This window comes from Taudactylus pleione, unplaced genomic scaffold (genome assembly GCF_031769625.1).
Source record: "Taudactylus pleione unplaced genomic scaffold, aTauple2 ptg000008l, whole genome shotgun sequence".
Lineage (NCBI taxonomy): Eukaryota > Metazoa > Chordata > Amphibia > Anura > Myobatrachidae > Taudactylus > Taudactylus pleione.
The window spans coordinates 2,479,120-2,503,826 of NW_028284411.1; the positions used below are offsets into that span (position 1 = coordinate 2,479,120).

Here is a 24,707-nt window from a genome sequence, read left to right on the forward strand (position 1 = left end):
TGGCTGCAGCTCCCCCCCGCGCTGTGATGTCGGAGGGGGCGTGGCAGCAGCTCCCCCCGCGCTGTGATGTCGGAGGGGGCGTGGCTGTAGCTCCCCCCGCGCTGTGATGTCGGAGGGGGCGTGGCAGCAGCTCCCCCCGCGCTGTGATGTCGGAGGGGGCGTGGCAGCAGCTCCCCCCGCGCTGTGATGTCGGAGGGGGCGTGGCAGCAGCTCCCCCCGCGCTGTGATGTCGGAGGGGGCGTGGCTGTAGCTCGGGCTGCTGCTCGCTCGGTCAGTGCGGTTGAGGAGATCTCAGAGACGGATCATCCATGGTGAGCTGCCCGGGGGGATCTTCTCACTCACAGGCTGCCGTGCTTGGAGGCCTGCAGGCCGCTAGGGGGCTGAGTGCTGGGGGCACTCTGTGACTGCTGGAGGTGTAGTGTGAGTGCTGGGTGCAGTGTGAGTAAGCGGTGAGGTGCAGTGCGGGTGTTGGAGGTGCAGTGCGGGGAGGATGCTGCAGGGGAGAGCGGTGCAGTGCAGGATTCTCAGGGTGCAGCATGATGTGGGAGCTGCGGTGATGCTGAGAGGGAGCTGGGTGTAGCTCTGGAGATTGCTGGTTGCAGCATGGTGCGAGGGCTGCAGTGGTGGAGGGTGCTGGATGCTGTGCTAAAGGGGTGCTCAGCTAATTTGGTTGGGTGTAGGATGGAGAGGTCCCTCCCAGGGCATAGTGGGTACTGGCCATGGGGCGTAGTGGGTGCTTGCCATGGGGCAGAGAGGGTGCAAGGTGCAGGGCAGAGTGGGGCTGCTTAATGTGGGGCAGGGAGGATGCCGGGCATGGATCAGAGAGGGTACTGTGAGGCAGAGGTCACAGGTCTCAGGGCAGCGAGGGTGCTGGGTGTAGGGCAGAGAGGGTGCTGGGCGCAGGACAGAGGTTGCAGGGCAGAGAGGGTGCTGGGCGCAGGACAGAGGTTGCAGGGCAGAGAGGGTGCTGGGCGCAGGACAGAGGTTGCAGGGCAGAGAGGGTGCTGGGCGCAGGACAGAGGTTGCAGGGCAGAGAGGGTGCTGGGCGCAGGACAGAGGTTGCAGGGCAGAGAGGGTGCTGGGCGCAGGACAGAGGTTGCAGGGCAGAGAGGGTGCTGGGCGCAGGACAGAGGGTGCTGGGCATAGGGCAGAGGTCTCAGGGCAGAGAGGGTGCTGGGCGCAGGACAGAGGTTGCAGGGCAGAGAGGTGCTGGGCGTAGGGCAGAGGTTGCAGGGCAGAGAGGATGCTGGGCGCAGGGCAGAGAGGGTGCTGGGTGCAGGACAGAGGTTGCAGGGCAGAGAGGGTGCTGGGCGCAGGACAGAGGGTGCAGGACAGAGGTTGCAGGGCAGAGAGGGTGCTGGGTGCAGGACAGAGGGTGCTGAGCGTAAAGCAGAGAGGTTGCAGGGTAGGACAGAAAGGTACCAGGACTGAGCGGTTTTCGGGCACAGAGGGTGCCGGTTGCAAGACTGAGAGGGCGCAGGGCAAAAAAAGGTGCTGCAGGGGTTCTGGATGCAGAGTAAAGAGGGTGCTGCAGGATTCTTAGTGCAGAATAGAGAGGGTGCTGGGCAAAGAGGGCCCTGGGTGCAAGACCGAGAGGGTCCAGGGCAGAGACGGCACCTGTTGCACGATGGAGAGGGTGCAAGGCAGATGTCTGGGAGGGTGTTGCAGGATTCTGGGTGTGGGTCAGAGCTGGTGTGGGATGCGGTGCAAAGAGGGTTCTGGGTGCACGGCAGGTAGTACAAAGAGTAGAGAGAGTGCTGCGGGGTTCTGGGTGTAGGGCAGAGAAGGTGCTGCTGGGTTCTGGGTGTAGGGCAGAGAAGGTGCTGCAGGGTTCTGGGTGCAGGGCAGAGAAGGTGCTGCAGGGTTCTGGGTGCAGGGCAGAGAAGGTGCTGCGGGGTTCTGGGTGCAGGGCAGAGAAGGTGCTGCGGGGTTCTGGGTGCAGGGCAGAGAAGGTGCTGCGGGGTTCTGGGTGCAGGGCAGAGAAGGTGCTGCGGGGTTCTGGGTGCTGGGCAGAGAAGGTGCTGCGGGGTTCTGGATGCAGGGCAGAGAAGGTGCTGCGGGGTTCTGGGTGCAGGGCAGAGAAGGTGCTGTGGGGTTCTGGGTGCAGGGCAGAGAAGGTGCTGCTGGGTTCTGGGTGCAGGGCAGAGAAGGTGCTGCAGGGTTCTGGGTGCAGGGCAGAGAAGGTGCTGCAGGGTTCTGGGTGCAGGGCAGAGAAGGTGCTGCGGGGTTCTGGGTGCAGGGCAGAGAAGGTGCTGCGGGGTTCTGGGTGTAGGGCAGAGAAGGTGCTGCGGGGTTCTGGGTGCAGGGCAGAGAAGGTGCTGCAGGGGTCTGGGTGCAAGGCAGAGAAGGTGCTGCGGGGTTCTGGGTGCAGGGCAGAGAAGGTGCTGTGGGGTTCTGGGTGCAGGGCAGAGAAGGTGCTTCTGGGTTCTGGGTGCAGGGCAGAGAAGGTGCTGCAGGGTTCTGGGTGCAGGGCAGAGAAGGTGCTGCAGGGTTCTGGGTGCAGGGCAGAGAAGGTGCTGCGGGGTTCTGGGTGCAGGGCAGAGAAGGTGCTGCGGGGTTCTGGGTGTAGGGCAGAGAAGGTGCTGCGGGGTTCTGGGTGCAGGGCAGAGAAGGTGCTGCAGGGGTCTGGGTGCAAGGCAGAGAAGGTGCTGCGGGGGTCTGGGTGCAAGGCAGAGAAGGTGCTGCGGGGGTCTGGGTGCAGGGCAGAGAAGGTGCTGCGGGGGTCTGGGTGCAGGGCAGAGAAGGTGCTGCGGGGGTCTGGGTGCAGGGCAGAGAAGGTGCTGCGGGGGTCTGGGTGCAGGGCAGGGAAGGTGCTGCGGGGGTCTGGGTGCAGGGCAGAGAAGGTGCTGCGGGGGTCTGGGTGCAGGGCAGAGAAGGTGCTGCGGGGTTCTGGATGCAGGGCAGAGAAGGTGCAGGGCAGAGAAGGTGCTTCGGGGTTCTGGGTGCAGGGCAGAGAAGGTGCTGTAGGGGTTCTGGGTGGAGGGCAGAGAAGGTGCTGCGGGGTTCTGGGTGCAGGGCAGAGCGCATACTGGTCAATTGCCGAGTGCAGATGATTTGGGTCAGTGGGTGATGTACAGGTGTATTAGGATGCCAGGCATATGCTGACGGGTTCCATGCATGGGGCGTGCTGTAGGTGTCCAGAGGACAATAATATATAGAACATTTGTGCTTGGCAGCATTGGGCACTTCCTGTGGCCTTAGTCATGTCTGGCATGGAGAGTGCTGTCCGTATACTGCGGTGGGTATGCAGCGTGGCACTGGCATGTAGTGACCTTGAGCTAGACAGACATAACATTGGGTGTTTGGCTTAGGACACGTGTATCCTGCTGTGTCCATGTAGTGACCCCCAGGCAGGACAGTCATTCAGTTATGTGTTGGACTCATTATTCACACAGGTGGTTGTGATTGCTGTACATACCGAAACTGTCAGTTCCTGCATAATAATAAGGGCAGGAAGGGTGGACTGTTTTCCTGCCCTCTCACTGTCCTGTGTTATGTACCTGCAGATGCTGGGATGACGATAACCCCCATATTAGAGCTGATCAGTATCTTTATTGAGTATGACGATAACCTCCATATTAGAGCTGATCAGTATCTTTATTGAGTATGACGATAACCTTCATATTACAGCTGATCAGTATATTTATTATGACGATAACCTCCATATTACAGCTGATCAGTATCTTTATTGAGGAGAATGCTGTGTATATGTGACTCTCTCCGCTCACATCTGTAAGCAGACTCTGTGCTGTGCTGGGGTGCTTTGTGTTACCCTCCCAAACTGACGTCATTGTTTGAATCTGTAATGTTATGCATGTTCGGGATCAGTATAATTCTTTTGGATGGGAAAGTATTTGGTAACGTTCAGTGAAAATGTTTTTGATTATTTCTAAACCCACATAGCTCAGTACTGGCATAGCGTCCTGACTCAGTAGTGTCTGCGGTGTACCGCCAGCTCGCCGTGTACTAAGTAAGGATCAGGGAAAAGTCGCCATTACTTGTGGCCACAAGAATATTGGTTCAGCCTACATGGTGTCCGATGAGTAAGCGACAGGCGGTGCACTTTTCCGTTTGCGCTGCTTAAATCGTGGACATTGCGCATTATCGCAACTTGTGCCCACCTTTTGCGCTGTGCCTATCTTTGCGCTGGCAGAGGTGGCTGAGGGGCCTTCACCTGTGAGTTCCGTATAGAGGGCACATGTAGACGCCAGTCCATTAGAGATCTATATAGTTCTCTCTTGTGATAGCTGAACGTAGAGCATCTATGCAAACTCCATAGCGCCCTAGGGATGCCCCCTATTCTGCTTTGCCTCTCTGTATATTGATTTATATCAGTGATTTATTTTTTATTTTTTTTTAACCAGCCCTTTGCATATACAAGTGCACTGTAATATGTCCCCAGCCGCTGAATATATCCGGTTCTGGCTGTCTTTGTGGCTTGGGAACGCTAACACAAGCATATTTTTTCCTCTGTCCTCAGTGCCGTCCTTCCAGCTGGGCCAGGCCCATGCTGGGGGACCTCTTTTGAAGTAACCGAAGTTGAGAACTTTGATGTGTGTCCCGGGGACGTGGTTACCACGCTCTCTGTCAGAGGTGTCAGGAACTTCACCTCTAACTTTCTTTTGTACTCAAATTGTAAAAAGTATTCAGTTGTATAATTAGTTTTGCTGGTTTACAGGAATGTGGTACGGGGGGAGGGGGGGCGAGGGGTGTTCATCACTTTGCCCCACGGTCAGTCGTAAATCTGACTTTTTAAAAAAAACTTATTCTAGATCTTCTGGGCCCATAGTTTACAATGACCACTAATCCTGATGGCTTTATTTAGGTACTCTCTAACAGTACTTTTAATGTTGGTCGCGTTAATGTATTGAAAAGTTTCACGCTGCCATTTTTTGGCCAACGTCTTTCCCACATCTTAACTCACCGACTTGAACCATTAAATAAACGGATTATTATTTGCCCTCTTTCACGCAGAACTGATGTAACCTTATTTATTACCCATCCATTGATTGGGGAGGGGGATGGGCGCTGGTCCTTTTGTTTTCCAATCTATTGTCTCCAAGTATTGTGGCACAGCAGGGAACCCGGTTGGTCCCTGTAAAGGCTGATAACATATAACAATAGCTTGTATGTAACTTTTTTTGTCCTCTTGTCCTCTCTGCAGAGTCAAAGTTTTTCACTTCTGGCAAGGCGTGAAGACTTTTGCAAATACATTAGTAAATGTGAGCTGGATGCTTTTTTTCCTTTTTGGGGTAACCTGTATAGTTGAATTAAATGGCCCTATGACATTGTAGCCACCTCCTTGCTGTCTGTCCTCTTATCTCTCTTTATTCTCTTGTAGGCACCCAATGGTACTTTGGGGTCTATTTACTAAGCAGTGTTAGGAGACAGAGGGAAAAGTGATAAGGTACCAGCCAATCAGCTCCCAACTGTCATTTTTCAAACACAGCCTGTGAGATGGCAGTTGGGAGCTGATTGGCTGGTACCTTATCACTTTTCACTCTGTCTCTTAACACTGCTTAGTAAATAGACCCCTTTATCTTGTATGGGGGTGGAGAGTGTAGAGAGATGTCCCCTTCCATTAGTAAATTGATGGATGACTTTTATGGAGAACATATGTTAATGGTTGTTAAAGGGACACTAACATCGATTCAGCCTGCATGCAGAAAAGCTGCGTAGCTTTTATGTTCCATCCTTGGATAAGGGAGAGGGTGAGTTTGTTTCTGCTCAGTGGGCAACCATAAGTGGATTCTTACCTTCTTCTCTCATTCTCCTCCCTTTATAGCAGGGGTCCCCAACCACGGTCCTCAAGGCACACTAACAGTCCAGGTTTTAAGGATAGCCAGGCTTGAGCACAGGTGTCTTAATTAGAACCTCAGTTATTTAGTGTTCACTCTAGCTCCGGCGGCAGGCAGGGCGCCGGAACTAGAGAGGGCACTTCCATGCGCCTGAAAAGGGGGCGTGGCCTATGAAAAGGGGGCGGGTCTATAAGACGCGTCCCCTTTTCGTCACTCTTGGGGGCGTGCCCGGCACTTACGGATACGCCGGGCATCCCCCAAGCGCTGCAGTCTATTCTCCGGCAGTGACCGGGTCACCGCACAGTTCCCCATCCGCAGGACGCTGCGACCCGCGGGTGAAGACGGCACCGGCAGGCTGTGAGGGCATGGTGCTTTTTGCCCTCCTTCTGGAGGGAAGGGTGCGGCGCCACGCCCCGCTAAAACAGCCTAGCGGGAATGCTAGTTATTTTGATTTAATCTGTGCTCGGGCATGGATATCCCTAAAACCTGGACTGTTGGTGTGCCTTGAGCACTGAGGTTGGGAAGCACTGCTATACAGTGATAATTGTCTGATTAGAAAGTCAAATACTTCCACCCGCAGTTGTTAAGGGAGGAATTTGACATGTCCTATGGGGTGAGAGTGCCATTATATAATATACACGCTTGATGCATACTTTAGACCAGGGGTAGGCAACGTGCGGCACTCCGGCAGCTTTGGGACTACACATCCCAGCATTCCCTTCCACAGTTTTGCTGTTAGGGCAGTGATGAGCAACTACGAGGGCGGCACTGGGCGGACATCTAACCTTAAAAAGTGCAGCACATTACCTTTAAATCTCAGTAGTAAGTTAAATGACTACATTTAATCATTGAAGGAGACATCTATATGTTATAATGTATCAGTAGCGTTCTAATGTATAACAAACAAATATAACATCAAAGCCAGGAGGAGCTGGGGGCTGCAAGTGAAGGCTTGAGGGACCGCATCCGGCCAGTCACTGTGTTAGGGCGTGTCAAAACTGTGACAGGGCATGCTGGGATAAGTAGTCCCACAGCAGCTGGCCTCCTAAACGTTCTCCACCCCACTGAGAATTGACAGATACTGGAATAGTATGGAGTCAACAGGTCATGCAGGATTATTCATGATATTCTGTATTTCCATAACTTCCTCTGCAGATAATAACAGGGTCAAATCCCGGCAGAGGTTTCTGTTGTGAGACCGCCAGCTACATGTCAGCAATAGGGGCCTGGGGGAAGGTGGTCTCTGCAGAAGGAAGTCTGTCTATGGACAGATACTCGGCTGGGGCACAACCGTTTCCTACTGGGGATTTCTGATTCCAGGGTAATTCTGCGAGAGTAAATGGAAAACTGCAATTGTATAAGCTCCCATTTGTTATGGCGAAGCCGTTCTACAAACATAAATCCTTTCCTGCTTAAACATAGGTCATGATGGTAACGGAGATGGCTCCCGGGGGACGATTTTCTCCAAGTGATAACCACATACAAAATCAATAATTCTGATACTGGCCCTTCGATCGTACCTATTGCAAAAGGAACCAGAACGCAAACTTTATTCTAATGACTTCATTTCTCCATCAACGCACCAAGGAATCTGCACTAATTATAAAGGAATTTTATTTTGAGAATGTTTTATAAAGACTTTCTGCAAAGAGGAGAGAACGGCCCATTAATGGACATTATGTCCCCGATCTATCACAGAAGATTATTAGATCCGTAACGAGAGATCGCATGAAGGCGTTTAGGAAATTTGCATAATTAGCAGGAATGGCTATTTCATAAGCAGCCGTCCCAGGAATGTGCAAGTAATTAAAAGTATTTTGTTTATGAAGAGTCTCAAACACCCACAGTGACTGCACATCATATAATGCAGCTGGGCTCAGCCATTAGTGCACCAGACAATGTTCTGACTTTGGGATTTATCTGTCATGCAGGGCTCTGATCATAAGGTATATTTAGGGGTCTATTTTATTAATCCTTGGATGGAGATAACGAACCAACCAACCAGCTCCTAACTGTCATTTTTCAAACAGCCTGTGACATGGCAGTTAGGAGCTGATTAGCTGGTACTTTATTTCCATTCACTTTATCTCCACCCAAGGCTTAGTAAATAGACCGGTAGTCACTACTGCTGGCTACGCACTGGCAGATATATTGGACGATCAATTGATCGGCCAATATATCTGGTGCCCGTCGGCCAGTGTGTACCAGCGATATTTCTGTGACCGACGTCGTTCAGACATATCGCATAGGCTGTGCTGCACAGCCGATGCTCATTATATCATATCGTGCATTTTTCGGTGCCTCCGACCCACCAACGACCTGCGATGCGCGGGTATGTATGGACGATAACGATATCGTCCATCGCCCGTGCATGCAGGCCAACCTGGTCGATATTGGCCAGGTTACTATAGGGACGTTGGTGGTGTGCTGGATGATCGATATCGTTGACGATCGTCCCGTGTGTATGCACCATAAGCTTTGGAGAGAGTGCGAAGAAAAAAAAAAAAAAGAAAGTACTAACCAATCAGCTCCTGTCACTTTACAGGCTGTGTTTGTAAATTAGGAGCTGATTGGCTGATACAATGGGCTCGATTCAATTGAACGCAAATTAAATAGCGCCGGGATGGAGCTCCCAGAGCTATTCAATTCTGCACGCTGTTAAGGATTTCTTCTCGCATCCCTACAGGGCTGGGTGCAGAAATCCGACAAAAGTACAGGCGCAGTGCTGTTTTCCCTTAGCGCCGCGATAACAGCATCGCGTCGGAGAATGCCCGATCTTCCGACTAAACACCATGTTTAAGGCACGAGGGGTGCAAGAACGGGCATTCTGTGACCTAACCGCGCAGAATTGAGTAGCTCCAGAAGCTCCTTCCCGGTGTTATTTAATTCGCGTTCAAATGAATCGAGCCCTTTATCTCTCCAAAAATTCAGTCCGTAATGTAAGTCGCTGACTTGGTCAGTATGTCAGCTGCCCTGCTATGTATGAGATTTAACTTGTAAAATTTATTAATTAACAAATAATGATTGTGCGTGCGTCCATCGTGACGTTAGTACCTTCTGTAAGGAAATAAGCCCCTGGTTGATTGGATGCAGGGTTTCATAACCTTTAATAACTCTCCAATCTCATAAAAGCATAATTGTTTTTGATGGGTCCACTTTCCGTAGTTACATAGCCGAGACTATTTGGTGTCTCCCTGGGGTCTATAATTATCCCTAATGATTTTAATAGAGCGAAACGAAAGGCACATTCCACCTAACAATAGGAGGACCTCTCCCCGGCGATTTCTGTATTAGTAGAAGTTACCTGGGTGTGTCGCGGGTCGTGCGGACTGACTTGGTAACCCGATCAGAGCCGCATTATAGGAATATGCCTGTCATTAAAGTTTCTTATTCTGTAATTGCTCTTTGATCTGCATTTTTGGCAGGAACGTAAGTCTTGCAAATTACGGAGATTATGTAATTCAGTGTCGCTCTGCGTTTACACTCCCTCTGGGCAATAATCTTTTGACATGTTGCTTGCGCAAGTTCTTTGTTGACAGAAGGCTATTGGAGGGTCAGCTACGAGATAAAAACATACTTTATCAGATATACTTATGCTGCTATGTTATAATTGCCTTTTTCTTTAAAAGCGTAAATAAAGCCATTGTTTCACATTATCTTATCGTTAATGTCAGTGGGTCCCAAATTCGTTCTTCAAGGTGCCCTAGTGGTGCATGTTTTAAGGATATCCATGCTTCAGCACAGATGATTAAATCTAACCCCAACCCTCCCCTCCCTGCAGCCTATCCCTAAACCTAACCCTCCCCCTAATACTAACCATAGGGATGCTGGCACCGGTATTCTGAGCACCGACATCCCATCCTTCGGAATGCTAATTTATACCCCTTTTACACCAGAACTAAAACCAGGGTTATTGCAGGGGTAACCCGGGTTGCTCCTTGGTGTAAAAGGGGAGAGGGTTGGATTCCTGCGTCGAGTGACGCGGCAATCCAACCCAGGTAACTAGCAGTGTAAACTGGGACTCCGGGTCATTAAACTCTGTTTACAGCAGGGGACTCCCGGATTTCTCTGCGCTTGGAGATGATGTCATCTCTAAGTGCCTGGAGAAGTGTTCCACTGCACCCATGTGCAGTGTGAATGGTGCCGAGCCAGGAATAATCCGGATCGGCGCCGCAGTAGAAAAGGTCTGTCCTGGGTCTGACCCTTTTTGGAACTGTGTTCCAAATCTTTGGTCAGACCCAGGATTTAGGTGTAAAAGCAGTATCCGTGTCCACTCTAGGTCCGGCGGCTAGCATGGCACCGGACCTAGAGCAAGGGCACTTATGCATGTGCCCCCGAAAAGGGGGCGTGTCTTTATGGCATGTCTCCTTTCGTCACTCTTGGGGGCGTGCCCGGCACTTACGGGCATGCCGGACAGCCCTCAAGCGCTGCGGTCACTGAGAATGGATTCATGCACCCGGAATCCATTCACCGGTGGTGACTGCTGCACTGCCGTTTTCCCCACCCACGGTGCACTGCGGCCCGCGGGTGGAGACAGAACCCGCAGGCTGTTTCAGCGGGGCGCCGTGCTGGAGGGCAGGGTGCTTTCTGCTCTTCCGAAATAGGGCAGAGCACGGCGCCCCGCTGAAACAGCCTAGCGGCAGCGCTAGTACCTACATCCCCTAATTATGACACCTTTGCTCAAGCTTGGCTATCCTTAAAACCTGGACTATTAGGGTGATTTAAGGACCGATTTTGGAAACTACTTGTCTTAAGTATTTCAGCATAGTATTCCTGAAGGTCTGTCAGCGTCTTCCACCACTCAGCCGCAGTCCGTCATGTTACGAGAGTGGTGCTACTCTATCTGAGCAAGATGTTTTGCATTGCAATTGCTAATTAACATTGGGGGCAATTCGCAGATGGGCAAGGGCACGTCAAACCAAGCTCACAATTGCCTCACAATCAGTAAAAGTGTACTGGAAAATGATGGATTTGCATTTTGAAAAGTAATATGTTTGTCTATGAGAGGTTAGTGAATTGTTCTGTGTACTATTCTGGATTCCTGTCCGCGCTGAGATTAGCTCCTGTCATTGCTCCGTCCAGACCCTGTCGCTGGACACTGACACCCTGAACAGACGTGTTGGAGTATTTCCAAGTGGGCTTTGGGGCATCTGTCTGACGGTGTCATTTTAATTCCAGATATAGAACGTGCACTTAATGAGAAGTTATAATTAAACACTATTTTGTTTTAAATTACTTTGTATAGTTTTTATTTATTTTTTTCAATTTGATACCATGTAATTTTTGGATCATTAATATAACTATGCAAATAGGTCTTTGTTCCCCCATACAGTATGTACACTTTATAATCAGCCATTTAAAGTACATTCGCTTTGCGTCTGTTCCAACATTGCAGGGAGGCTGTTGAGAACACGCTGGGCAGAGCACGCGGTTTGTGTCCTTTATAAGCTGGCATTGTTGTTAAACGCCTGTTGTGTGTACCGGGTCTTACATCCCTTCAGATGGAGGACGCCATATTGACTGAATCGTTTCCATGGTTACGAATGTTGGTAAGAGACATCGGCTCTTCCGTAGCCAGCGACAGGTGATTTCCGGCACAGATTCTGTTCTGGTATCCCTTATTACAGTAGGCTGTCATATCTCCCATTTATATATGCACTATTGGGTCAGAATAAGCTATTCCATGGTGTTACCCAAGCAGCCATTTTTCCAAAGCCCCACCTACTTATGTAAGCTCCACCCCTGAATGGTTTTTGGACTGTGGGGCTGTTTCAGCATGGTTCACAATTGCAACAGCGTATGCAGCTCGGTCGATACTGCGCATGCACCGCAGTGCGCGTACGTAAGTTAGCATTGCGATCGCACTGCAATCACCTACGCAGATACAAAGCCATCGCAGAGTGAGTGACATCAGGTCAGCGTTTGGGGGCGGTAACAGGGGAGTGGTCAGAGAAACGCAGGCGTGCCTGGCCGTTTGAGCGCTGTTACTTGGGCGCGTATAAATTAGACACTGACGGCATACGCAGCCTGAGTACTTACTGCGTGCGACGAGGTTAGCAAGTCCTGAGTAAGGTCAGACCTGCTATAATTGTCCGTGAGGGGCCGATTGTATACGCAGGACTGCGAGGTATTACGGATATGAGATAGCGGTAGTGGGCGTCTCTATGCTGGCCGTGCGACGGCTTTGCGATTACATTCATTAGCATATTTTCGCAGCAGATGGACGCGCGTAATCGCGGCCGCAATAGCGATCTGTAGTGACTCAGGCCCTGTGTTGGAAGTCAAGCATAATGATTCTATTAGATGATGTATTTTCTCCTTCTGACCTAGCAAGCTGTACGCTGCTCCTGATTATGGAAGCATTGGGGTCCGAGTGTGTGTGATCATTTCTGCCCATATATTTAATCAAACGATTTTAGGAAAAGGATGTTATGTTAACCCTACTATTTTCTTTGTAATAGGGATCAGTGTTCCCTACGTTTATGGTTTTGTTTTATACCTGGAAATTGCAAATGCAGGACATAGAACTCCAGAACCCCATAACACCAATGTGCATATACCATTGTCTTTAGTGCGGGTATTTTGGCGCCCGGCCTTGTCCTGTATGCGCTTTGCCAGCATTTTCAGGGTTAGTTAGAGCTGTTCTCTGTGTGTTGGACCTGGGGGTGTAGGAGCTGTGTTATCTGGATTCCACCCTCTGTGAGACTATCCAGATGAGAGACTGGAGGGGAGAGGTGTTTTGTGAATGTAGACAGCAGATAGTAGTACTCTATATATTGTTTCATTTTTTTAATATTTTTTTTTACAAGGTGTAAAATATTCCACCTCCCCCTTCTGACTTGGAATAATGCAGAAATAAGAAGTTTTGTGGGGTTTTTTTTTTGTCGGATGACTTCCATCACCTTGGGCACTAATGGTATGTAGTTGGGAAGCCGGCGGACCTAATCCCGACAGCCGGCTTCCCGACTGCATAATCCCGGCGAGGGTTAAATGACGGGCGTATAAATCTAGACGCCTGTCATTTTACCGACGCTGGGAGACTGGCGCCCGGCATCCCGATCGAAGGGACGTCGAGCGCGGATAGCCATGGGGGGGGGAGGTTAGGTTTAGGGTTCCGGGGGGGGGGGGGCGACTTAGGGTTAGGCACCCCCTCGGGAGGTTAGGGTTAGGCTAGGGGAAGGGGGGGTTAGCGTTAGGCATCCCTGGGGGGAGGTTAGGGTTAGGCTAGGGGGACTTAGGGTTAGGCGGCGGGGAGGGAGGGTTAGGTTTAGGCACTTACAGGGGGATTAGGGTTAGGCACTGGGAGGGGGGAGGTTAGGGTTAGGCACCCCTAAGGGACTGTTAGGGGGTAGAATTAGGTTAGAGAATACTTACCTTGGACGATGGGGATTTCCTCCTCTGCCGGGATGCCGCTGTCGGGATTCCAACCGCCGGGCATGGGTCCGGCGGTAAATCATACTGATTCCGCACTGATGACTTCCCCAGAGCCCGGGTGTCTAAATTGCATGCCATGAAGCTGAGCGAGGAGAGGGACGATATTGTAAAATATGCCGTGTAGTAAGAAGATTTGAGTAATCCTTACGTAACATGGATATAGTGTGTTTGTTTTTACTTGAACTTGCGTGGAATGAGACCGCATTAGGCACTGCGGAAGTTGCTGACTATTTTTATGGTCGGTAATATCACACTTTACTAGAGGTGTAGTGATCAGAAGAGCTTACAGTCTACGGAGCAGTAATACCTTTCTCGGATCTCGCAACTTAGTGACATGTCCTCGCGTTGCTGGTGTCGGATAATAGGGGTTGTCATCGTTCTGTATTGGGGTCTCAATTGTGCGCCATTTTCAGGGAGGTAGAACGTGTATCTGAGGTTTGTCCCCAGCTGCCGTCTGCACAGGGCCTGTCTCCTGCTTCGTCTCTGCCAATATCTGACGGAAACATAAGTTGGTACCATTACCAGCAGGCTGGAGATATCTCTTATCACATAGAGCACGTGTGGAGGTTGTGCTGGGTGATATTACCAACATCCCATTCAGGGTTATTGTGTAAAAACTATTACTTGCATTACTTGTCTTGACATCCGAGCAATTCTCCACAGTTCTAAGAATGCAGCCCATCCGCTTACTAGCAACTGAGGCATGAGGCACAGTGCTGACAGCCCTATTGAGAGCTGAATCATTATGGGAATGCACTCAGGGCCTGATTCAGAGCCTCTCGCTCCGAGTGATGTTCGCACATCTGCGCATGCGTATGGGTCGTAATGCGCATGCGCCAACCAGTCATTGCGGTCGGAAATCGTGCGCTCGCAAAATAGCGAGGGGCTGCTAATTTGATTGACAGGATGAGGCGTTTGTGGGTGGTAACAGGGGAAGGTGCTTGAAAACGGGGAGTGGTGATCCGAACGCAGGTGTGCCAAATGGTCAAAATGGGTGTGCATAATTAACAAAGCAGCGTCATCGACCACGTCACTTGGTTGTCTTTTAGCCTGAACTGCTCGCAGTGATTGCGGGAAGTAAAACCTACCACAAGCACTGCGAGCAGTTCTGACGCCTTTCGATGTACTCGATGAATCCAATAAATAGCGGAGATGACGTATGATGCGAACGGCCAGGGGGCGTCTTTACAAAATAGCGAGCGCATGTTTCGTTCATAGAGGCGTCAACAGACCGCAAAGAGCGAGCGCTCAATTTAAATAGCCGGCCCCTTTTTCTGAAGGACCGTTCGCAAATCGCGTCCGGCTCTGAATCAGGCCCTCTGTACATTCATGTAAGTTGAGGCACGGTGCAGGCAGCCATTTTGTGGGACGAACAAATATGGGAATGCAGCTTTTCAAATCTTTAGTGACCAATGTGAGGCACCAAGCGACGACGCTGACTATTTGGTGGCCTACGTTCGCGTAGAAAATGGCAGAACTTGCGTTCCATGAGGAAAACCTTTTTTATTTTTTTTAACACAATTTCCTGTGCTAGAAGAATTACCTCACAGACCCCCCCACCACCACCCCCACCACCATCATCACCCCGCCAATTAAAATCATTAGAAGTAGTAGACCCTTATTAATGTATGAGGTAAATTAGTATTTTACACACCAATTCTACAGCGCCCAAATGTCTGCTGTAAAATACATTGCTGGTAAAGTGAGCATTTTATTGCTGCGTGTGAGAGTCTCAAGGAAATATGGCAGCTTGTGGTAAGAAACAGGTGAGCTGTTGATATTGAAGCAACAATGGCACAACACCGTTCACCCTCCTCCAGCGTATGATTGTCGGGGATTGTAGAGGGCGTTGGGTCCAGTTTGCGCTTAATGGTGCTTACACACGGTTAGATATAACAGGACGATGAGAACGATATCGATTATATGGTTCATATCGTCCTGTTTTTGGGCCCTATCAACCCCCAAACGATGGTCGATGAGCGGGCACTGATGGTCGATATCAACCATCGCCCGTGCATGCAGGCCAACCTAGTCGATATCGACCAGGTTAGCCTGGTTACTATAGGGACCCGCAATCGTCGATCGCGGGTCGTTATTGTTTGGGGGTTGGTGCATGTGCTGAATGTTCGATATTGATCATCCAGCACATGGAGGACGATCAGAAAACGATATCTTTATCGATGTCTGATCCGTGTGATCGCTCTCGTGTGTACGGAGCTTTAGTTTTCCAGTTCTGAGCTTGTGTTGACACTTGGGGGTAAATTTACTAAAGTGAGAGTTTTTAGAAGTGAGTTTTAAGTGTTGTTGCCCATAGCAACCAATCAGATTCTACTTAACATGTAACTAGCACCTTCTACAAGATAATGGCTAGAATCTGATTGGTTACTATGGGCAACATCATTTTTAAAACTCACTTTTAAAAACTCTCACTTTAGTAACTTTAGCCCCTTACTGTCAGTTTGTTCTGTAGCTGACCCCATACAGGCAGTAACTGTGTATTGTGCCCTGATTGTGGAGAGCCGCTTTATAATCAACACAGCTACAGAGGAGTTTGCTGACGTAATGCCGACACCTAATGAAAAACAAATAGAATATGTTGCTTTTAGGTGGTGGAGAGAGGCAGAGTTTCCTGTAATTATGGTGGGAAATGTGGATTCTTCACTCATCTGCATCCTGAGAATAATGCATGGGAGCAATTATATACAAGTACAGGCTGGTGGGAGAGCTGGCCGATATAGAGAGGAATGGTTTATACAGTAATCTTCCTACACGTCATTACCTCTCTGATCTAATAATGTATACATAATACTACACTATGCTACATTGTATAGTCATTTATCTGGATAAACGGGATTTCCATCTGTCCCTGTTCTCACTGACATTAGGGAATTGAATATGGGGCGTTGAGAAATATTATTGTATATTATTATTGTATTACAGAATGACTGAGGCACAACTCTGATGTTAAAAAAAAAAAAAAGCTAATGTCAGTATATCCAGTCACTAGGAATTTGTGACACCACTGAGGCATGGGGCACTGCATGCCTCATTCCTCAGTAGCCTGGCTTGTTCCTGGGATTTTGAGAGGCTGAATCATCCCACATGACTCTAATCGTGGTATAAGCTTCTAGTTTACCCCGCTGGATCTGTATCTCATACTGATGTGTACATTTATTTAATCTCCATGATTTCTGTTTTTATTAGTGCCTATTTTAGCACCCTGCACCTGTCACAGCCTGTGCAGTTCCTCTCTCCCGCCTGGGGTGTCGCTGTCTGATCTGGTGCTTCTAGCACACTCAGCTGTTGCAACAAACTGCTGCTATACATACAAGTGTGTCCTAGAAGCACCAGAAAAGAGCGACACCCCAGGCAGCAGAGAGGAACTGCACGGGTTGTGACAGGTGCAGGGTGCCAGAATGAAGACTATTTATATGATCAGATTGCCTCCCCTAGACTGTAGAGTGTGGTATATGGAATACGCTGCGTGTGGTAGATGCGGCAGCTGCTCCCATGCAGTGAGACCCAGCGTCTGTGCGGTTATCAGTTTCCACTTGTTTGCTCTGTACCTTTTTACTGTTTGTTCTGGGACTGAGGACTCCCCCGTGTCATGGTGATCTCTGATAGACCGACCTACCTGAGAGGACCTTATATTGTACACGCGGAAAGGTTTCATATATACGTTCTGCCTAAGACAAGGTGAATTGTAGGAGAAGGAAAGGAGGGAGTTGAGAATATTTCCGTTATCCTTTTAGTAAAGGGTTAATTGCCTGGAGGAACATTCTGCAGGTGCAGTACATTTAGCTCAGAATTCTCCCTGTGTTTTAAAGCCTCTTTTTATTTGTGATGAATACGTCTAGTCCTCACATGTACTATGTATGTGTGCTGCATTAATATCATCCGTATATGCATATATTACATTTACTATGTATGTGTGCTGCATTAATATCATCCGTATATGCATATATTACATTTACTATGTATGTGTGCTGCATTAATATCATCCGTATATGCATATATTACATTTACTATGTATGTGTGCTGCATTAATATCGTCTATATATGCATATATTACATTTACTATGTGTATGTGTGCTGCATAACCATCGTCTGTATATATTACATGTACTATGTGTGTGCTGCATAATTCATGTGTATGTTACATGTACTATGTGTATGTGTGCTGCATTAATATTGTGTTTATATGCATATATTACATTTACTATGTGTATGTGTTCTGCATAACTATCGTGTGTGTATATATTACATGTACTATGTGTGTGTGCTGCATTAATATCATCCGTATATGCATATATTACATTTACTATGTATGTGTGCTGCATAATTATCGTGTGTGTGTATATATTACATTTACTATGTGTGTGTGTTTATTACATTTACTAGGTGTGTGTGTATGTGTGTATATTACATTTACTAGGTGTGTGTGTGTGTATATGTGTATATTACATTTACTAGGTGTATATTACATTAACTATGTGTGTGTATATGTGTATATTACATTTACTATGTGTGTGTGTGTGTGTATGTGTATATTACATTTACTGTGTGTGTGTGTATGTGTATATTACATTTACTGTGTGTGTGTGTATATGTATATATTACATTTACTGTGTGTGTGTATATGTGTATATTACATTTACTATGTGTGTGTATATGTGTATATTACATTTACTGTGTGTGTGTATATGTGTATATTACATTTACTGTGTGTGTATGTATATATTACATTTACTGTGTGTGTGTGTATGTATATATTACATTTACTGTGTGTGTGTGTATATGTATATATTACATTTACTGTGTGTGTGTATATGTATATATTACATTTACTGTGTGTATATGTATATATTACATTTACTGTGTGTGTATATGTATATATTACATTTACTGTGTGTGTATATGTATATATTACATTTACTGTGTGTGTATGTATATATTACATTTACTGTGTGTGTATGTATATATTACATTTACTGTGTGTGTATGTATATATTACATTTACTGTGTGTGTGTATGTATATATTACATTTACTGTGTGTGTGTATATGTGTATATTACATTTACTGTGTGTGTATATGTATATATTACATTTACTGTGTGTGTGTATATGTATATATTACATTTACTGTGTGTGTGTATATGTGTATATTACATTTACTGTGTGTGTGTATATGTGTATATTACATTTACTGTGTGTGTGTATATGTGTATATTACATTTACTGTGTGTGTATATGTGTATATTACATTTACTATGTGTGTGTATATGTGTATATTACATTTACTGTGTGTATATGTGTATATTACATTTACTGTGTGTGTATGTGTATATTACATTTACTGTGTGTGTGTATATGTGTATATTACATTTACTGTGTGTGTATATGTGTATATTACATTTACTGTGTGTGTATATGTGTATATTACATTTACTGTGTGTGTGTGTGTATGTATATATTACATTTACTGTGTGTGTGTATATGTGTATATTACATTTACTGTGTGTGTATATGTGTATATTACATTTACTGTGTGTGTGTGTATATGTATATATTACATTTACTGTGTGTGTGTGTGTATATGTGTATATTACATTTACTGTGTGTGTGTATATGTGTATATTACATTTACTGTGTGTGTGTATATGTGTATATTACATTTACTGTGTGTGTGTGTATATGTGTATATTACATTTACTGTGTGTGTGTGTATATGTGTATATTACATTTACTATGTGTGTGTGTATATGTGTATATTACATTTACTATGTGTGTGTGTATATGTGTATATTACATTTACTGTGTGTATGTATATATTACATTTACTGTGTGTGTATGTATATATTACATTTACTGTGTGTGTATGTATATATTACATTTACTGTGTGTGTATGTATATATTACATTTACTGTGTGTGTATGTATATATTACATTTACTGTGTGTGTATGTATATATTACATTTACTGTGTGTGTGTATATGTATATATTACATTTACTGTGTGTGTGTATATGTATATATTACATTTACTGTGTGTGTGTATATGTATATATTACATTTACTGTGTGTGTGTATATGTATATATTACATTTACTGTGTGTGTGTATATGTATATATTACATTTACTGTGTGTGTGTATATGTATATATTACATTTACTGTGTGTGTGTGTATATGTATATATTACATTTACTGTGTGTGTGTGTGTATATGTATATATTACATTTACTGTGTGTGTGTGTGTGTGTATATATTACATTTACTGTGTGTGTGTGTATATATTACATTTACTGTGTGTGTGTATATGTATATATTACATTTACTGTGTGTGTGTATATGTATATATTACATTTACTGTGTGTGTGTATATGTATATATTACATTTACTGTGTGTGTGTATATGTATATATTACATTTACTGTGTGTGTGTGTATATGTATATATTACATTTACTGTGTGTGTGTGTATATGTATATATTACATTTACTGTGTGTGTGTGTATGTATATATTACATTTACTGTGTGTGTGTATATGTATATATTACATTTACTGTGTGTGTGTATATGTATATATTACATTTACTGTGTGTGTGTATATGTATATATTACATTTACTGTGTGTGTGTATATGTATATATTACATTTACTGTGTGTGTGTGTATATGTATATATTACATTTACTGTGTGTGTGTGTATATGTATATATTACATTTACTGTGTGTGTGTGTATATGTATATATTACATTTACTGTGTGTGTGTGTATATGTATATATTACATTTACTGTGTGTGTGTGTATATGTATATATTACATTTACTGTGTGTGTGTGTGTATATGTATATATTACATTTACTGTGTGTGTGTATATGTATATATTACATTTACTGTGTGTGTATATGTATATATTACATTTACTGTGTGTGTGTATATGTATATATTACATTTACTGTGTGTGTGTGTATATGTATATATTACATTTACTGTGTGTGTGTGTATATGTATATATTACATTTACTGTGTGTGTGTGTATATGTATATATTACATTTACTGTGTGTATATGTATATATTACATTTACTGTGTGTGTATATGTATATATTACATTTACTGTGTGTGTGTGTGTATATGTATATATTACATTTACTGTGTGTGTGTGTGTATATGTATATATTACATTTACTGTGTGTGTGTATATGTATATATTACATTTACTGTGTGTGTGCTGCATAACTATCGTGTGTATTATTATTACCAGTTATTTATATAGCGCACACATATTCCGCAGCGCTTTACATATGCATATATTACATTTACTATGTGTATGTGTGCTGCATAACTATCGTGTGTATATGCATATATTACATTTAGGGGCATATGTATCAAAGCTTGATGTGAGATAAAATTGTGAAATATATATTACCAACCAATTGGCTCCAAACTATCATTTCTTAAGCACAGCCTGCAAAATGTAAGTTAGAAGCTGATTGGTTGGTGATATATATCTCACAATTTTATCTCACGTCAACCTTTGATACATATGCCCTTTAAACCCCCTAAAAAAATGTTAATTGCGGTTTTTATTTTTTTCTAACTTTACTCCTCATAGTTAAGGTGCATACACGCGTAACGATTTTTTGAACGATTGAACTATAATGATGTCGTAATCGTTAAAAAAATCGTTCAGTTTCTGAGTTATAACGATGAACAATTATCGTTCATGCGCGTTCCCGTTTGTAGTTCATTCTGACTGACCAACTGAACGATTTTCATTAAGGGAAGATACAAAAACACTTAAAAAAAATCTGGCAGATAATCTGACATAAAATCGTTCGTAATAAAACCGTTGTGTGTGTGTGTGTATATATGTGTGTGTGTGTGTGTGTATATGTGTGTGTGTATGTGTGTGTGTGTGTGTGTATATATGTGTGTGTGTGTGTGTATTTCTACTTCAGGGTCCATAGGGTATCCACAGGATACCTTGGGGTATAGGTGTGACGTCAGTCGCAGGGCACCAAAGAGTTAAGCTTTCAGCCTCCCAGGATGCACTAGGTCCCCCTCCTATACCCCGCCCCCGGGCCAAGGCACCTCAGTTTAGTTTGGTGCCCGGCCGGAGTCGGGTGCACCTGTTGGAGTGGGGGCTAGAAGAGCCCCTGAAGCTTATTCTTCATGCAGCTGTGGCTGCACATCTGGATGAACAGCATGGACAGTCAGTCCTGACGTCCATGCTGTCTTCCCTACACCCCGCCGGTACCAGAACGCCGGTACTGATCCGGGGATGCTGGTGGGCGTCTGGGGTCACAGCTAGCGGTGACCCCAGATGCTCCGGACCATGGCCGGATTCAAGGGGGACAGAGGTAAGCAGCGGGGTCCCGCGGTGGGTCCCCGCTGATCACATGGTCCTAAGTCCCCAGGCAGGGGGCTCCCTGGGGACTGGCTGCAGCGTGGAGCCAGGCGACCAACCTGCGCTTCCACTACCCCCTGGGACAGCGGACCGCAGCAGAGCGGTAGCGCTGCGGCGTCCCAGGGGTTAAATGCATGCCAGGGGAGCGCGCCTTCCCTGTCTCACAGCCGGCGCCTCCCCCGCTGCACACAGCCCTCTCTGCATGCTGCCGACTGGTCCTGTGGCAGCGCTCCTCCCCCAGGCCAGCCTCCTCTCTGCTCCTCGGCGGCCATCTTCTCCAGAACGCATGGTGAACGCTGCTGGAAGCGCTGGACGGAAGCATCGTGGTCTGGGTCCCCCCGCATACCTCTCCTCCGCTGTGGTCAGGTCTGTGTATGCAGCGCTGTGTCCTACCAGGCCCTGTGTCTGTGTAGTTGAGTGATCAGCGCTGTTAGTGCAGGAATTGTTATTTTTCTGCATTGTATGTGACTGTGCTAGCGCTGCTGCCTGTAATCTTTCCTTCTCTAAACTGTCAGCTTTATTACTGTCCCTGTTCTTTCTGCTAAAGCCCTTGCGGTGCGGTGCTGCAGGGTGGTCTCTCGCCTATTTAATACTTAATTGGTGAGAGAGGTCACATACGTGGTGCCATCATGTCTGAAAGTGATTTTCCCCTCCGGCTACAGTGTACCACGTGCAAAGTACCGTTAGCGGAGGGGGAGGGTAGCGCGGAGGGCCTTTGCCGGCAGTGTTTGTCCATGGCGCGGCCTATTACGGTTACAGCACCGGTACAGGAGCCGCCCTGGGCTTGTTTCGCTCAGGCGTTAACAGCTTTAGTGGGCCAGTTAGCTCCGCAGCCCGCGTTTACTCCGATGGGTTTGTCCCAGCAGTCTGTGGTGTCGTCACCCATGCAGGGGTTCCCACGACAATTGGTGGTACCCCACAGTCTCCCTATTTCCCCGCTCCCGGGTTCTCAGGAGCCAGCGTGGGTTAACTCCCTGACGAGTTCTGTACAGCACTTGTCGGATGTGTTGCAAGGGGAGTCTGTGATGCGGTCTCATAAAAGGCCGGTGGCGTCTCTGTCCGCTCCTTATGAGGATGACGAAGGGACGTCTGATGATGGGGAGATTCTAGATCCTTACGATCAGGAACCTCTCCATACTAAGGACGCTGATGCTAAGTCCAAAGTATATATTCCTGGACTTATTCGGGCGGTCCGCACAGCCTTGGTGATTGAGGACGAAGTTCCCCCAGCGGCTAAATCTAAGTATGCCTTTTTCAAAGATGTGAAGGGCGATGCCACAGTCTTTCCTCTTTCGGGTCAGTTGGTGGACCATTTAGAGGAGGCGTGGAAACAACCGGGCAAAAGATACCAGCCGCAGAGACGCCTGGCGGTGGCTTATCCGTTCGCGGATAATTATTTTGCGAAGTGGGAATCCCCTCCACAGGTGGATTCTCACGTGACCCGTCTTGTCCGTAGTGCCACATTGCCGATGCCATCCATGTCCTCCCTTAAGGATGCTACGGACCGCAAGGTAGAAATCTGCCTGAAGTCCGCTTATTCCCTTGCTGGGGGGGCAGCACGGCCGGCTATGGCCATTTGCTGGGTTGCCAGAGCGATGGAGCGCTGGGCGGATTCATTAGAGGCTTCTTTTGAATCCGACTGTCCGGCCGATCAGGCGGAGTTGATTGGCAATCTCCGTGATTCGGCCACCTACATCAACGAGGCGGCTCTAGACATTAGTACTCTGGTGTCTAGAATTTCTTCAGCAGCGGTAGCTGCTCGTCGCACCTTGTGGCTGCGATCCTGGAAGGCGGACGCAGATTCCAAGAAAGGTCTGGAAGCGTTGCCGTTTACCGGAGAAGTTCTCTTCGGTCCGGATCTGGATAAGATTGTGGCCACGCTGGCGGCAGCCAAATCTGCCTGTCTCCCGTCGGCCGCTGCTCCTTCTGGTTCGGGACCATCGTCCTTTCGGTCATCTAGGGCCCAGGGCAGGCCCAAACCACAGTCGTTTCCTCGACAGGCTGGCCCTAAGAAATCGGTCAAGCCCCGGAAGCAGGCATGGAGTACCAGACGTCCGGCCCCCAAGCCAGATGGCAAGCCTGCGGCCTGACGGTCCGGGCCTCCCTTTGGGGGATCCCAGGGTGGGAGGCCGCCTGCTACAGTTCGCCCAGTGTTGGTCGACCACTACGACAGACACTTGGGTTCTGGAGGTGGTTTCCCACGGATACGCCCTCTCCTTCCGGCACAGACCCCCGGCTCGCTTCTTCACCACGGGTCTCCCATCAGACCGGAACAAGGCTACGGAGCTGCGGAAGGTATTGCACACTATGCTCCAGGCTGGAGTTATAGTGGCGGTTCCATTCTCCCAGAGGGGCCAGGGTTTCTATTCAAATCTATTTTTGGTACAGAAACCCAATGGGTCATATCGTCCGATTCTCAACCTCAAAGCACTCAACAAGTCTTTGCGGGTCCCGAAGTTTCGGATGGAGACCCTACGGTCCATCATTCTGGCGCTGGAACCTGGGGACTACTTGGTGTCATTGGACATACAGGACGCTTACCTGCATGTCCCTATTCTTTGGCGCCATCAACAGTTCCTCAGGTTTGCAATCAGCAGCGACCACTTCCAGTTTCGGGCGTTACCTTTTGGCCTGGCAACAGCACCACGTGTTTTCACCAAGGTGATGGCGGTCATGGCGGCTTCTCTGCGGCTGCAGGGAGTCCGCATGTTGCCGTATTTGGACGACCTGTTATTGGTGGCAGGATCTCCAGAGCTCCTGTTACGCCACTTGGACCTGACCATTGCACTGCTGCAACGGCACGGCTGGCTAATCAACTGGCAGAAGTCCACTCTAATCCCGTCTCGGAGGATTCTGCATCTTGGAGCCTTATTGGACTCGGGACAGCAAAGGATCTTCGTGACGGAGGACAAGATCTCTGCTTTACAGTCAAGGGTGCGCAGTTGTCTGCACAGCCGCCGGGTGTCCTTACACTCGGCGATGAGGTTACTGGGCTCCATGGTGTCGGTGTTCGACATGGTGGAATACGCCCAGTTTCACTCCAGACCTCTGCAGCACCTG

At 47.4% G+C, this 24,707-nt stretch overlaps 1 protein-coding gene across 2 annotated transcripts in view; it reads left to right on the forward strand.

Moving 5' to 3' along the window:
• Positions 1-236: 236 nt before the first annotated feature.
• ADD3 (adducin 3) overlaps positions 237-24,707 on the forward strand; it is a 103,148-nt gene continuing 78,677 nt past the window's right edge. Inside the window, exon 1 of one of the 2 annotated variants that reach the window (XM_088464522.1) lies at positions 237-311. The gene's annotated coding sequence lies outside the window, so the exon portion shown is untranslated. The remainder of the gene's footprint in view (positions 312-24,707) is intronic. The other variant, XM_088464728.1, reaches the window with a different exon arrangement.